This window comes from Typopeltis vanoorti, chromosome 11 (genome assembly GCF_054136105.1).
Source record: "Typopeltis vanoorti isolate ZY-2024b chromosome 11, IOZ_Tvanoo_1.0, whole genome shotgun sequence".
Lineage (NCBI taxonomy): Eukaryota > Metazoa > Arthropoda > Arachnida > Uropygi > Thelyphonidae > Typopeltis > Typopeltis vanoorti.
This window is the reverse complement of record NC_143559.1, coordinates 45,757,229-45,771,676: the sequence shown is the minus strand read 5'-3', so window position 1 is coordinate 45,771,676 and position 14,448 is coordinate 45,757,229. Positions and strand designations below refer to the sequence as shown.

Genomic DNA, 14,448 nt, shown 5'->3' with positions numbered 1-14,448 from the left:
TCAATGCAAGATTGTGTTATTGAGTATTTCTTCTCTTGTTGGGGAGTTTATGTTAGGGTTTATGTTGTACTAACTTAGTATATCAAGGTATGTGTTAGTGGTTGAAGCGTGGTCAAGAGTATTTATATTAATGTCTCCTATTAGGATGAGCGTGTGTGTTGTACGGGGTTAGTTGCCGCTTAGGCATGCTTCTAACTCCTGAAGAAAGCTGAGTGGGTTATTATCTGGGGGTCTGTATATTGTGCTTATTGTGTATTTGACACTATGTTTGTGGCTGTTTGTGATTTCCAAAATTAGTGTTTCCGCATATTCGAAGTGAGTTTGTTTTTCTGTCACATTGTATTTTTCTTTGATAAATGCCACGATGCCACCTCCTCTTTTGTTTGGTCTACATAAGTTGTAGGTTTGGTAATTATTTATATTGTACGAGTAAATTTCTGTGTCGTTTATTGCAACATCGGTCGGTATTAGCGCATCTATGTTTCTCATGGCGTGGTTGAGCAGTGTTATCAATGTAAACCAGTGTTTCTTTACTCTCCTGATGTTCGTGTGTACGATAGTGAAGTTGGTATTAATGGAAATGTTGTCTGACTATTTCTTCAAAGAGTCAAAAACCTTGAAGTTTATATTGTCTGGCTGAATATGTTCGCCTATGTTTGAGATTGCATTATATAGCTTTTAAGTGATTTCTAATCTTGTTCTTAAGGATGAAGGGTTAGTGTTTTATACTGGTAGACTGTGTAGGTTGGATTCTCTTGCAATTATATAAACTCTAGTGTTTTCATTCTTTCTTATAAATATCTGTGAATTCTTAGTCCACAGGAACTTGTAGTTTTTCTCAGTTTTTGTCTTCCTTGCTTGAATCCATACTTCAAAAAGATTTTTGAAGTACTGAGTCCAGTGTTCTGTTATATAGATTGGTGGTGGGAGTTTATTGTCCGTTAGGATCGTCGTTGTCGGCCTTGTTTTCTTGCTTTCTGCAAGAATTGAGTCTCTCAGACTTCTACTGGTAAAACAAGAGATGATTGGTGGAGGTCTCTGTTTGTTTTTTGTGGGCCTCGTTTAATAGGGGTGATGTCTGTGGTTGCGACTTTAATGCCAATTTGGCTTCCGATCAGCTGCATTATGTTGCTTAAGTCCTCTGTATTTTCTTTTGTTATTCCCTCAATTTGAAGTTCTTTATTTTTCTTTCTTTTGTAGCATGTGCTCCAAAATAATAATAATAATTAAAATGAAATGTTAATGGGCAGCTTAAACCAATAACGACTTTAGCACCATTTCAAATAAATGATGTAAAAATCTCATACTTACTGGAAATAAACTTATTTAAAATGTTGAATATGCAAAATAACTGAGTTTTATTAATTCACATTCTTATACTTTAGAACTAAATTAGGAAACAGACGTAGTACTTACTATTTTATATGTGGTGGTATATTCACGACGTATACCTGAATTCGACAATACATATATATTATACCAATAGTAACGAAAACATTTCTTACTACCATGCCAAAATAGTTCTCAACAAATGGAAACAAACTTATCAGAACCATCTTGGCTTGTCTAAAATGTTAACCTTACCACCTGATTCTAATTTAAAATAAGCATGTGTGCATTACCTATCCCACTAAAGGAGTTATTTAATAAATCAAAATATGGAAAATAACTTATTTGAAATGCATGTATTAAAATCAAAGATATTCAAAAATATTTTATGAGACAAAATTAATAAACATACGTGAATACAATTTGCATTTAACAACAAGCTCGAGAGCCCAGATAACAGCAAAATAAAATTATAAAGAAAATTTCGTCTCTATCCGACTGATAACGTAATTGGGTTCAAATATCAAGTATGTTAACTTGACAGGTTTCATGCTATCATTTAAATCTTGCCCTTCAATGTATACATGATATATCTGGATATTCAAGTGAGTAACAAGTCTGACTATTTGTCAGGCGTTTACGACATCGTTTAGAGAATGAAGAGATAGAGAGAGAGATTGACCTTAGTAGCGGTAATTTTTATCGCATGAAACGCTTATTATATTCACTGATTCCTGCTATCATTGGCACGTTTTCAATTACTTATTCTCTGGCAACAGATTGAAACTCTGGAGTATATTTTATCTTCTAAAACAAGTAGGAACAAAAGTGTATTAGTATAAATTCCTGTAAATTCATACAATTTCTACTCAGGTTAGTATAAACATTTACGTTTATTATATTTGATAAATAACCACAATATGTATGCTACAATATCTAGAACTCCCTACTATTGAATATAATAAACAAGTAATGTGTGTCTTAAGGTAGGAATTCATAGCTGATTTTAAAAGTTATATAAAATTCTCGGTCGTTCTGATATAGAATAACAACAGGATTTTCTTTGATACCTAAAGATTTTTAATAGTCTAGTTACGCACCGAAATATAAAGGACTTTAGTGCGGTTAGTGTGCAATAATTAATGTAGTTTTACAGATCAGGATACTTTTCTATAGTTTGATAGTCACTATGTTTGCAAAATATTCGTATTTTAAGTGTAAACAATAGAGACATTGGCACAACGCCATTGTCTATTGTGAAAACAATGCAAAAACTAAGATTTGAGAAATACAGTATTATGCACTTTAAACTGAAGTAATGTTTGAATGATAAAACTGTGATAATATATTAATAAAGTAATATATACCCAATGTAGTAATATACTGCTTGGAAAGAAGTCAACTGACACCCGTATGGGCAAAATGCATTGAGTCATGTAACGAATCACGTGCTTTCATATAAGCTTTTGATTTCCGTAATACGTAACATTAAATATTTCAATGTTAAACGTTTCTTACCTTTTAATTTCTATCTCTATGGCTTTTCAAAATTTGAGAACTTCTGCCACCATGTCACTATTTTTGTAATTTTCTATAGTGCAGCTATCGAAAAAATAGTGAAGTGAATTCGTTGGGTAACTCGACGCTACCAAATGAAACTAGGTTTCATACTCCAGTTGCAATCAAGTTAAAAGAATATCAGGGATACATAAAGTGATCTTGCAGAATACTTATAAATCATCATAGTTCGCTAGATATACTGAAGGTCTCAGGTCTCCTTATGGATGATGTGTATGGTCTCTCTGACCTTCATGTTTTCCAACAATTATACAGTACCGAGACAGTCGAAGATAAACATAAGTCAGTTTACACTAAGTAGTTCACTATTATAACTCTAGCTCCCAAATAAGCCTACACAGTGCCAAGAAATAGCAACATAACTCTGCGTACCAAGAGCAAAGTTTGAGAAGCCTACTATCAAAATTTAGCTCTTGCTTAAATGGCAATCTCGCTTTCTAATTTCTTGCCAAAACCAATGGGCACAAATTTTGTCTTTCCATGATTTGTTTGCCTCTACTATATCACGGTGGTGATGTAGTAACATCATAACCTAACATCACACATCACAAACTTTACCGAGAAGGGCTTACTGCATGTATCCATATGTCATGTCACTGCATTATTTTTCGCGTGTTGTTTTTGACTGCGAATCGTTTCCACAGTCTGTAAACCAGAGATTGGCTCAAATACGAGAGTGATCAGAAACGTTCTGGGCCTAGATATTAGATGGAAAACCACTATCGGCAAGACTTTTTTCTTTTGTAAGTTGGTACATCGGTCATAAGCATTCATGTGAAATTGGAAATCATTCTATGAAGCAGTTTGTTTTATACAGCTGTCTGAAGCAAAAGTGTTGTCTGTATCCGTTGAAATGGAGTTGAAACTGAGTATCGTGCGGTTATAAAATTCTTTGTAAAAGAAGGTTTAACGCCATAAGAATTTCATTCAAAGTCCACAGAAGTTTATGGGCACTCTTCTCCTTCGTTTACGACAATTAAGAAATGGGCTGCCGAGTTTAAACGTGGCCGTACCAGCCTTGAAGATGATCCACTTGAAGGACGTTCAAAAATTATAACAACACCAGAAATCATTGATCAAATGCACGATATAGTATTGGATGGCTAGCGAGTCAACTTGAGTGAAATTTCTGACATTATAGCATTTCAAAAGAACGTGTAGGATATATTTTGCATGAAGAATTGCAAATGAAAAAGTTTCGCGCAAGATGGGCGCCGCGCTTGCTCAAAACAGATCAAAAACGAACTTTCATAAAAATCCCTGAACAGTGCTTGGAGCGTTTTATCAAGAATAAAACTATTTTATGCGTCGATTTATTACTATGTGATGATATCTGGATTCACCGCTTCGCGCCAGAATTCAAACAGCAGTCAAAACAGTGGACAGAAACCGGTTGTTCAGCAGCGCCAAAGAAGACAAAGTCGGTTCCATCTGCAGGAAAGGTCATGGCATCGGTTTTTGGGGTGCTGCGTATTGTATAAAATAATTATCTTGAAAAGGGTAAAACAATAAGGGAACATTATTCCGATATTTTAACCAGACTAGACGAAAACATTCGTGAGAAAAATGCGATTTGCAGAAGAAAAAAATCATCTTTCATCAGGACAATGCACCTACCCACAAAGCTGTTTTGGCAATTAGAAAATTCAGGGATCTGCATTATGAACTGTTGGAACATCCATCCTATTCGCCAGATTTGTCTCTCTCTCTATCTCTCTCTCACTCCTATCTCGAGAGGTGATTGCAGCTGTAGAGGGGTATTTTGCAGATCTTACTGAGAACCACTACAGGGACGGGATAATAATGGCGCTGTAGCATCGCTGGAATAAACGTGTTAGTCGTAAAGGAGATTATATCGAAAATTAAAAATAATTTTCAAATTATAAATTCGTTTTTTCATTGTTAGGCGGAGAACATTTCAGACCACCCTCGTACAACCATCTGGATAACTCGCATCACTTTGGACAGAATCAAATATTACGATGGTTCACCATCTGTATTCACTGGTTAAGTGATGCCAGCAGACATATCCATGAATTTTTCTATCAAGAAATCTATTGTTATTAATCCAGATAGGAAATGAAAATCCACTCAGAAACCCCCACTTTTATGGCGTCATCATTTGTATATACTGCTGATAGCCCACTCGTTTGTATACGATAACCAGATTCAGTATCAATAATATATCTGGCATATGTTTTTATTTCACATCTAATGTCGATTTTCCTCTTTGTTCCTTAATTTATGGAAATCAGGATGGAAGGGAAATGTTGAGATTTCATTGAGTATTAATGGTATGAAAGTTCCGCATAAATCGCAGCTCAGTTGCTGTTCGTGACACTGAATCCAATCTATTTTCATGTAAGGTCCACCTACAGAAACGTTACCCCCAAATGATAACGTAGAAAACAATATAATACAGCAGTTCTCTAAAAGAATTTTTGGAGATTGCAAATATTTTAGAAGGTTTCCGTAGATGAATCGAAATCCAGAAAACCTTTGAAAGTATATTTTTTGCGTTGCATATTCAGCCACAGAATAGTGTTCATCGGGATGTTTCAATATCATATATGTAGGAAAGGATGACAGACAAATAAAAACTATTGTGGCTATTAAGAGGAATTAAATTGAGAGCGGTTTATTGGTTGTCAGTTTCTTCTAACCTTTTACCCGCTTTCGTTAATTGCTAAGTGACTACAATAAGATTAAATAAAATTTATCAACGATAATTCATTTAGTGTTCAATCATTATACAACCACGATGCATGTCTATTGGAGAGAGTGTAGAACAACCATTAATCTATTTTTATATTGCTCATTTTAAGCCTACCCTAAAAATACAGACGTACATTAAATAGAGTAAGGAGATGGACGTCCAGTTCTTATGGTTAAGGACGAATTCTGTGCAACATTAACAACCAACGATAAACAACTCTGTCTCAGTGACCTCAGCTATGCAGGCTGTATAGTATTCATAGATTCATCTTTATAAAAGGCTCAACAACACTGATAAACTATGCCAAGCTGCAAACATATTTGGATTGACAGTTAACTCAAATAAATACTCATAAATATAGTACAAAGTTCCATCATTAGAGAACACAATCAAACATTAGAAAAAGTAGAAGACTTCTAATATTTAGGCTCAAATATAAATAATAATGTAAATCACATAATATTAAGAAAAGATAAAGCTCTCAATCAACATAGCAATCGAAGAAATATATGGAAATCGCCCCTCATTACCTTGGAAAAAATTAGGTTTTACAAAGCAATCTCTCAGGTTATTTTCTTATATGGTAGAGGAACATGGAACGTCTCCATCCAAAACACATCCAAACCCATTAATAGCTTTAATACAACCTGCTTACTCGGTTACTCTTGGAAGACTGTTACTCGGTTACTCTTGGAAGGATCATATTCGTAATTCCACTATTTTAGAAGAGGCAAAACAAAATCCCTTTTGGATATCTTGGACACCAACTGAGACATTTTCCTTCTCCATGCTTTGATATCTTAGTTTTATATTCCCCTCAAATGAAACTAGACGGAGATAAAGACCAATTAAACCATTCTGGCAGTACATTTAACTACTTTATCACCACAGATACACGTGAAAATTCACCTGGTTCGAAACAGAGAAGACTGGAAAACTAAATATAATAATAATTAACTTTTCCGTATTCCTATTAATTTAGTACGTTTCTCAATTTACAAATTTTAAATTGTAAATAAACCATGATGATGAAGAAATGAAGCAACTTTAACTTATCGTTGATATGTGATTGTTGATTTCTATACTCATCTATCAACCAATGCAAAAATCGAGTAGATGAATAGCTTTGATATTTCAAATGAAATCTTATCAGTTTAATCTGAATAATCTATATCACTCTATAAAATATGTCTCATTATACCTAATAATTCATTACTGATATCTTTGAAGACTACTTTATAGCACAGGATTATTTGTTGTGGAAACAATAAATCACTCAAACAACAAGATATACTACAATCAGTTTATCCATTAAAACCGGTTGCCACGTGCAAAAACCTAATATGAGTAAATAATAGCCAAATTAGTTTTGATGTTTACAGAAGATCAGAATCTTTCAAACTTTTTTGGAGAGTGAGACACCATCATTTTCATTCAGGTTAGGCAGATGTAAAAGGGTTTCACAATATTTTTTTGAAAATACGTTCATATTTAAAACTAGTTTGATGGAGAAGACGAGCCTCTTTCTATAGGATCTAATAAACTCAAATAATCATATGATAAACCATATTCTAAATTAATAATTTATGAAAGCATTTGAATTGAAATGGGAATAGAGAAAAGTGGCAGCTACTTAAAAGGCTGTAGAAACTCCTTGCGGTACGGTGACTGCACCAATCTTACGGCGCAAAATTTCCACAAGTGTAAGATAGCGATCAATTGGAATTTTTGACAATTCTTCCTATAAGCATGTAATGAGGTTCTGGACCGTTATGTAGTGGACGTCCGTTGACCTAACCCAACGTACCAGTCTATCCCACGGATGTTCAATAGGGTTCAGCTCAGAGCTCTACCAGTGAAGTGTGGTGACGATCATGTCCACAAATCATGCAGTTAGAGCAGCAGCAGCCTTATGACCCAGTTCATTGCCTTGCTGAAAGAGAGAATAGTCAGTGTCGTAGAAACGCTATAAAGAAGGAAGCACTGCATACTCCAGAATGTTCAGATATCACTCGACTTCAATGTTTGTGGTACCATAAAGAGAGGTTGAACGCTAAACATGGGAAACAGAACCATGCAATGAAACTGCCACCTCCGAACAGCATATTTGGGGTGCCACATTCTGGTAAGAGACAATCGCCGGACATTAGCCATACCCGTTCATCTATTCAGTAAAGAGTGCAGCATGATTCATCTCTCCATAACACAGCTTTTTAAACGACCCTGTCCCACGGTACAAGTTTTTCTGCACCCACTGAAGACGTCCAACCATGTAAGCCTATTTAGTGTGCCTCAAATCTGAATGTTTTTTGTACAGATTCATGTTTCAGTCGATGCCCGGAATTCTCGGAAATCACTGATTGTTGACCTGGGATGGCCCAGTTTTTAACGATTTGACGAACAGATTGGCCTGCAACATGGGTTCTATCACAATGCCTCTCTCAAACTCCGATTGTTTCCCTCTGGCATTTATTTCACCAGACACCATGTACTGATTTTGGAACATCATATTCCTACAATTTCTACTCAGGTTAGTATAAACATTTACGTTTATTATATTTGATAAATAACCACAATATGTATGCTACAATATCTAGAACTCCCTACTATTGAATATAATAAACAAGTAATGTGTGTCTTAAGGTAGGAATTCATAGCTGATTTTAAAAGTTATATAAAATTCTCGGTCGTTCTGATATAGAATAACAACAGGATTTTCTTTGATACCTAAAGATTTTTAATAGTCTAGTTACGCACCGAAATATAAAGGACTTTAGTGCGGTTAGTGTGCAATAATTAATGTAGTTTTACAGATCAGGATACTTTTCTATAGTTTGATAGTCACTATGTTTGCAAAATATTCGTATTTTAAGTGTAAACAATAGAGACATTGGCACAACGCCATTGTCTATTGTGAAAACAATGCAAAAACTAAGATTTGAGAAATACAGTATTATGCACTTTAAACTGAAGTAATGTTTGAATGATAAAACTGTGATAATATATTAATAAAGTAATATATATACCCAATGTAGTAATATACTGCTTGGAAAGAAGTCAACTGACACCCGTATGGGCAAAATGCATTGAGTCATGTAACGAATCACGTGCTTGTACCTGTATAAATTGTAGGAATATGATGTTCCAAAATCAGTACATGGTGTCTGGTGAAATAAATGCCAGAGGGAAAGAATTGGAGTTTGAGAGAGGCATTGTGATAGAACCCATGTTGCAGGCCAATCTGTTCGTCAAATCGTTAAAAACTGGGCCATCCCAGGTCAACAATCAGTGATTTCCGAGAATTCCGGGCATCGACTGAAACATGAATCTGTACAAAAAACATTCAGATTTGAGGCACACTAAATGGGCTTACATGGTTGGACGTCTTCAGTGGGTGCAGAAAAACTTGTACCGTGGGACAGGGTCGTTTAAAAAGCTGTGTTATGGAGAGATGAATCATGCTGCACTCTTCACTGAATAGATGAACGGGTATGGCTAATGTCCGGCGATTGTCTCTTACCAGAATGTGGCACCCCAAATATGCTGTTCGGAGGTGGCAGTTTCATTGCATGGTTCTGTTTCCCCTGTTTAGCGTTCAACCTCTCTTTATGGTACCACAAACATTGAAGTCGAGTGATATCTGAACATTCTGGAGTATGCAGTGCTTCCTTCTTTATAGCGTTTCTACGACACTGACTATTCTCTCTTTCAGCAAGGCAATGAACTGGGTCATAAGGCTGCTGCTGCTCTAACTGCATGATTTGTGGACATGATCGTCACCACACTTCACTGGTAGAGCTCTGAGCTGAACCCTATTGAACATCCGTGGGATAGACTGGTACGTTGGGTTAGGTCAACGGACGTCCACTACATAACGGTCCAGAACCTCATTACATGCTTATAGGAAGAATTGTCAAAAATTCCAATTGATCGCTATCTTACACTTGTGGAAATTTTGCGCCGTAAGATTGGTGCAGTCACCGTACCGCAAGGAGTTTCTACAGCCTTTTAAGTAGCTGCCACTTTTCTCTATTCCCATTTCAATTCAAATGCTTTCATAAATTATTAATTTAGAATATGGTTTATCATATGATTATTTGAGTTTATTAGATCCTATAGAAAGAGGCTCGTCTTCTCCATCAAACTAGTTTTAAATATGAACGTATTTTCAAAAAAATATTGTGAAACCCTTTTACATCTGCCTAACCTGAATGAAAATGATGGTGTCTCACTCTCCAAAAAAGTTTGAAAGATTCTGATCTTCTGTAAACATCAAAACTAATTTGGCTATTATTTACTCATATTAGGTTTTTGCACGTGGCAACCGGTTTTAATGGATAAACTGATTGTAGTATATCTTGTTGTTTGAGTGATTTATTGTTTCCACAACAAATAATCCTGTGCTATAAAGTAGTCTTCAAAGATATCAGTAATGAATTATTAGGTATAATGAGACATATTTTATAGAGTGATATAGATTATTCAGATTAAACTGATAAGATTTCATTTGAAATATCAAAGCTATTCATCTACTCGATTTTTGCATTGGTTGATAGATGAGTATAGAAATCAACAATCACATATCAACGATAAGTTAAAGTTGCTTCATTTCTTCATCATCATGGTTTATTTACAATTTAAAATTTGTAAATTGAGAAACGTACTAAATTAATAGGAATACGGAAAAGTTAATTATTATTATATTTAGTTTTCCAGTCTTCTCTGTTTCGAACCAGGTGAATTTTCACGTGTATCTGTGGTGATAAAGTAGTTAAATGTACTGCCAGAATGGTTTAATTGGTCTTTATCTCCGTCTAGTTTCATTTGAGGGGAATATAAAACTAAGATATCAAAGCATGGAGAAGGAAAATGTCTCAGTTGGTGTCCAAGATATCCAAAAGGGATTTTGTTTTGCCTCTTCTAAAATAGTGGAATTACGAATATGATCCTTCCAAGAGTAACCGAGTAACAGTCTTCCAAGAGTAACCGAGTAAGCAGGTTGTATTAAAGCTATTAATGGGTTTGGATGTGTTTTGGATGGAGACGTTCCATGTTCCTCTACCATATAAGAAAATAACCTGAGAGATTGCTTTGTAAAACCTAATTTTTTCCAAGGTAATGAGGGGCGATTTCCATATATTTCTTCGATTGCTATGTTGATTGAGAGCTTTATCTTTTCTTAATATTATGTGATTTACATTATTATTTATATTTGAGCCTAAGTATTAGAAGTCTTCTACTTTTTCTAATGTTTGATTGTGTTCTCTAATGATGGAACTTTGTACTATATTTATGAGTATTTATTTGAGTTAACTGTCAATCCAAATATGTTTGCAGCTTGGCATAGTTTATCAGTGTTGTTGAGCCTTTTATAAAGATGAATCTATGAATACTATACAGCCTGCATAGCTGAGGTCACTGAGACAGAGTTGTTTATCGTTGGTTGTTAATGTTGCACAGAATTCGTCCTTAACCATAAGAACTGGACGTCCATCTCCTTACTCTATTTAATGTACGTCTGTATTTTTAGGGTAGGCTTAAAATGAGCAATATAAAAATAGATTAATGGTTGTTCTACACTCTCTCCAATAGACATGCATCGTGGTTGTATAATGATTGAACACTAAATGAATTATCGTTGATAAATTTTATTTAATCTTATTGTAGTCACTTAGCAATTAACGAAAGCGGGTAAAAGGTTAGAAGAAACTGACAACCAATAAACCGCTCTCAATTTAATTCCTCTTAATAGCCACAATAGTTTTTATTTGTCTGTCATCCTTTCCTACATATATGATATTGAAACATCCCGATGAACACTATTCTGTGGCTGAATATGCAACGCAAAAAATATACTTTCAAAGGTTTTCTGGATTTCGATTCATCTACGGAAACCTTCTAAAATATTTGAAATCTCCAAAAATTCTTTTAGAGAACTGCTGTATTATATTGTTTTCTACGTTATCATTTGGGGGTAACGTTTCTGTAGGTGGACCTTACATGAAAATAGATTGGATTCAGTGTCACGAACAGCAACTGAGCTGCGATTTATGCAGAACTTTCATACCATTAATACTCAATGAAATCTCAACATTTCCCTTCCATCCTGATTTCCATAAATTAAGGAACAAAGAGGAAAATCGACATTAGATGTGAAATAAAAACATATGCCAGATATATTATTGATACTGAATCTGGTTATCGTATACAAACGAGTGGGCTATCAGCAGTATATACAAATGATGACGCCATAAAAGTGGGGGTTTCTGAGTGGATTTTCATTTCCTATCTGGATTAATAACGATAGATTTCTTGATAGAAAAATTCATGGATATGTCTGCTGGCATCACTTAACCAGTGAATACAGATGGTGAACCATCGTAATATTTGATTCTGTCCAAAGTGATGCGAGTTATCCAGATGGTTGTACGAGGGTGGTCTGAAATGTTCTCCGCCTAACAATGAAAAAACGAATTTATAATTTGAAAATTATTTTTAATTTTCGATATAATCTCCTTTACGACTAACACGTTTATTCCAGCGATGCTACAGCGCCATTATTATCCCGTCCCTGTAGTGGTTCTCAGTAAGATCTGCAAAATACCCCTCTACAGCTGCAATCACCTCTCGAGATAGGAGTGAGAGAGAGAGAGAGAGAGAGAGAGAGACAAATCTGGCGAATAGGATGGATGTTCCAACAGTTCATAATGCAGATCCCTGAATTTTCTAATTGCCAAAACAGCTTTGTGGGTAGGTGCATTGTCCTGATGAAAGATGATTTTTTTCTTCTGCAAATCGGATTTTTTCTCACGAATGTTTTCTTCTAGTATGGATAAAATATCGGAATAATGTTCCCTTATTGTTTTACCCTTTTGAAGATAATTATTTTATACAAAATGCAGCACCCCAAAAACCGATGCCATGACCTTTCCTGCAGATGGAACCGACTTTGTCTTCTTTGGCGCCGCTGAACAACCGGTTTCTGTCCACTGTTTTGACTGCTGTTTGAATTCTGGCGCGAAACGGTGAATCCAGATATCATCACATAGTAATAAATCGACGCATAAAATCAGTTTTATTCTTGATAAAACGCTCCAAGCACTGTTCAGGGATTTTTATGAAAGTTCGTTTTTGATCTGTTTTGAGCAAGCGCGGCGCCCATCTTGCGCGAAACTTTTTCATTTGCAATTCTTCATGCAAAATATATCCTACACGTTCTTTTGAAATGCTATAATGTCAGAAATTTCACTCAAGTTGACTCGCTAGCCATCCAATACTATATCGTGCATTTGATCAATGATTTCTGGTGTTGTTATAATTTTTGAACGTCCTTCAAGTGGATCATCTTCAAGGCTGGTACGGCCACGTTTAAACTCGGCAGCCCATTTCTTAATTGTCGTAAACGAAGGAGAAGAGTGCCCATAAACATTTGTGGACTTTGAATGAAATTCTTGTGGCGTTAAACCTTCTTTTACAAAGAATTTTATAACCGCACGATACTCAGTTTTATCCATTTCAACGGATACAGACAACACTTTTGCTTCAGACAGCTGTATAAAACAAACTGCTTCATAGAATGATTTCCAATTTCACATGGATGCTTATGACCGATGTACCAACTTACAAAAGAAAAAATTCTTGCCGATAGTGGTTTGCCATCTAATGTCTAGGCCCAGAACGTTTCTGATCACTCTCGTATTTGAGCCAATCTCTGGTTTACAGACTGTGGAAACGATTCGCAGTCAAAAACAACACGCGAAAAATAAATGCAGTGACATGACATATGGATACATGCAGTAAGCCCTTCTCGGTAAAGTTTGTGATGTTTGATGTTAGGTTATGATGTTACTACATCACCACCGTGATATAGTAGAGGCAAACAAATCATGGAAAGACAAAATTGGTGCCCATTGGTTTTGGCAAGAAATTAGAAAGCGAGATTGCCATTTAAGCAAGAGCTAAATTTTGATATTAGGCTTCTCAAACTTTGCTCTTGGTACGCAGAGTTATGTTGCTATTTCTTGGCACTGTGTAGGCTTATTTGGGAGCTAGAGTTATAATAGTGAACTACTTAGTGTAAACTGACTTATGTTTATCTTCGACTGTCTCGGTACTGTATAATTGTTGGAAAACATGAAGGTCAGAGAGACCATACACATCATCCATAAGGAGACCTGAGACCTTCAGTATATCTAGCGAACTATGATGATTTATAAGTATTCTGCAAGATCACTTTATGTAACCCTGATATTCTTTCAACTTGATTGCAACTGGAGTGTGAAACCTAGTTTCATTTGGTAGCGTCGAGTTACCCAACGAATTCACTTCACCATTTTTTCGATAGATGCACTATAGAAAATTACAAAAATAGTGACATGGTGGCAGAAGTTCTCAAATTTTGAAAAGCCATAGAGATAGAAATTAAAAGGTAAGAAACGTTTAACATTGAAATATTTAATGTTACGTATTACGGAAATCAAAAGCTTATATGAAAATGCGTGGAGTCATTTGGTATGAGAGATAAGTTTTGATTCTTTAGAGAGCTCATAGGGCACTTCACCAAATCTGAGAGCAGTATTCAATAGCTGGGTGATTTGTGATTTATACAAGGATAATAGTTGCTTGGAGGTGAAATAACGCCTTAAGCCAAAAAAAATCCTAACTTTTTGGGAAGCAATTGGACAAAAATAGGACGAATTGCTTTAACAGGATACTAGAATCTGAGCAAAAGAAATCGAATCTTGCTAGAGATTTGAGTGTTGTCGAATCTTGCTTTGAGTTTTAGAGATTTGAAAAGAAAATTGTTCTTTTTTGTGGAAATAAGG

At 35.3% G+C, this 14,448-nt stretch overlaps 1 long non-coding RNA gene across 1 annotated transcript in view; it reads left to right on the top strand.

Annotated features, from left to right (window-relative positions):
• Positions 1 to 2,076: 2,076 nt before the first annotated feature.
• Positions 2,077 to 14,448, top strand: part of LOC150101498 (uncharacterized) — a 110,679-nt gene continuing 98,307 nt past the window's right edge. The window contains exon 1 of the long non-coding RNA XR_016549018.1: positions 2,077 to 2,202. This is a non-coding gene — a long non-coding RNA (uncharacterized LOC150101498). The remainder of the gene's footprint in view (positions 2,203 to 14,448) is intronic.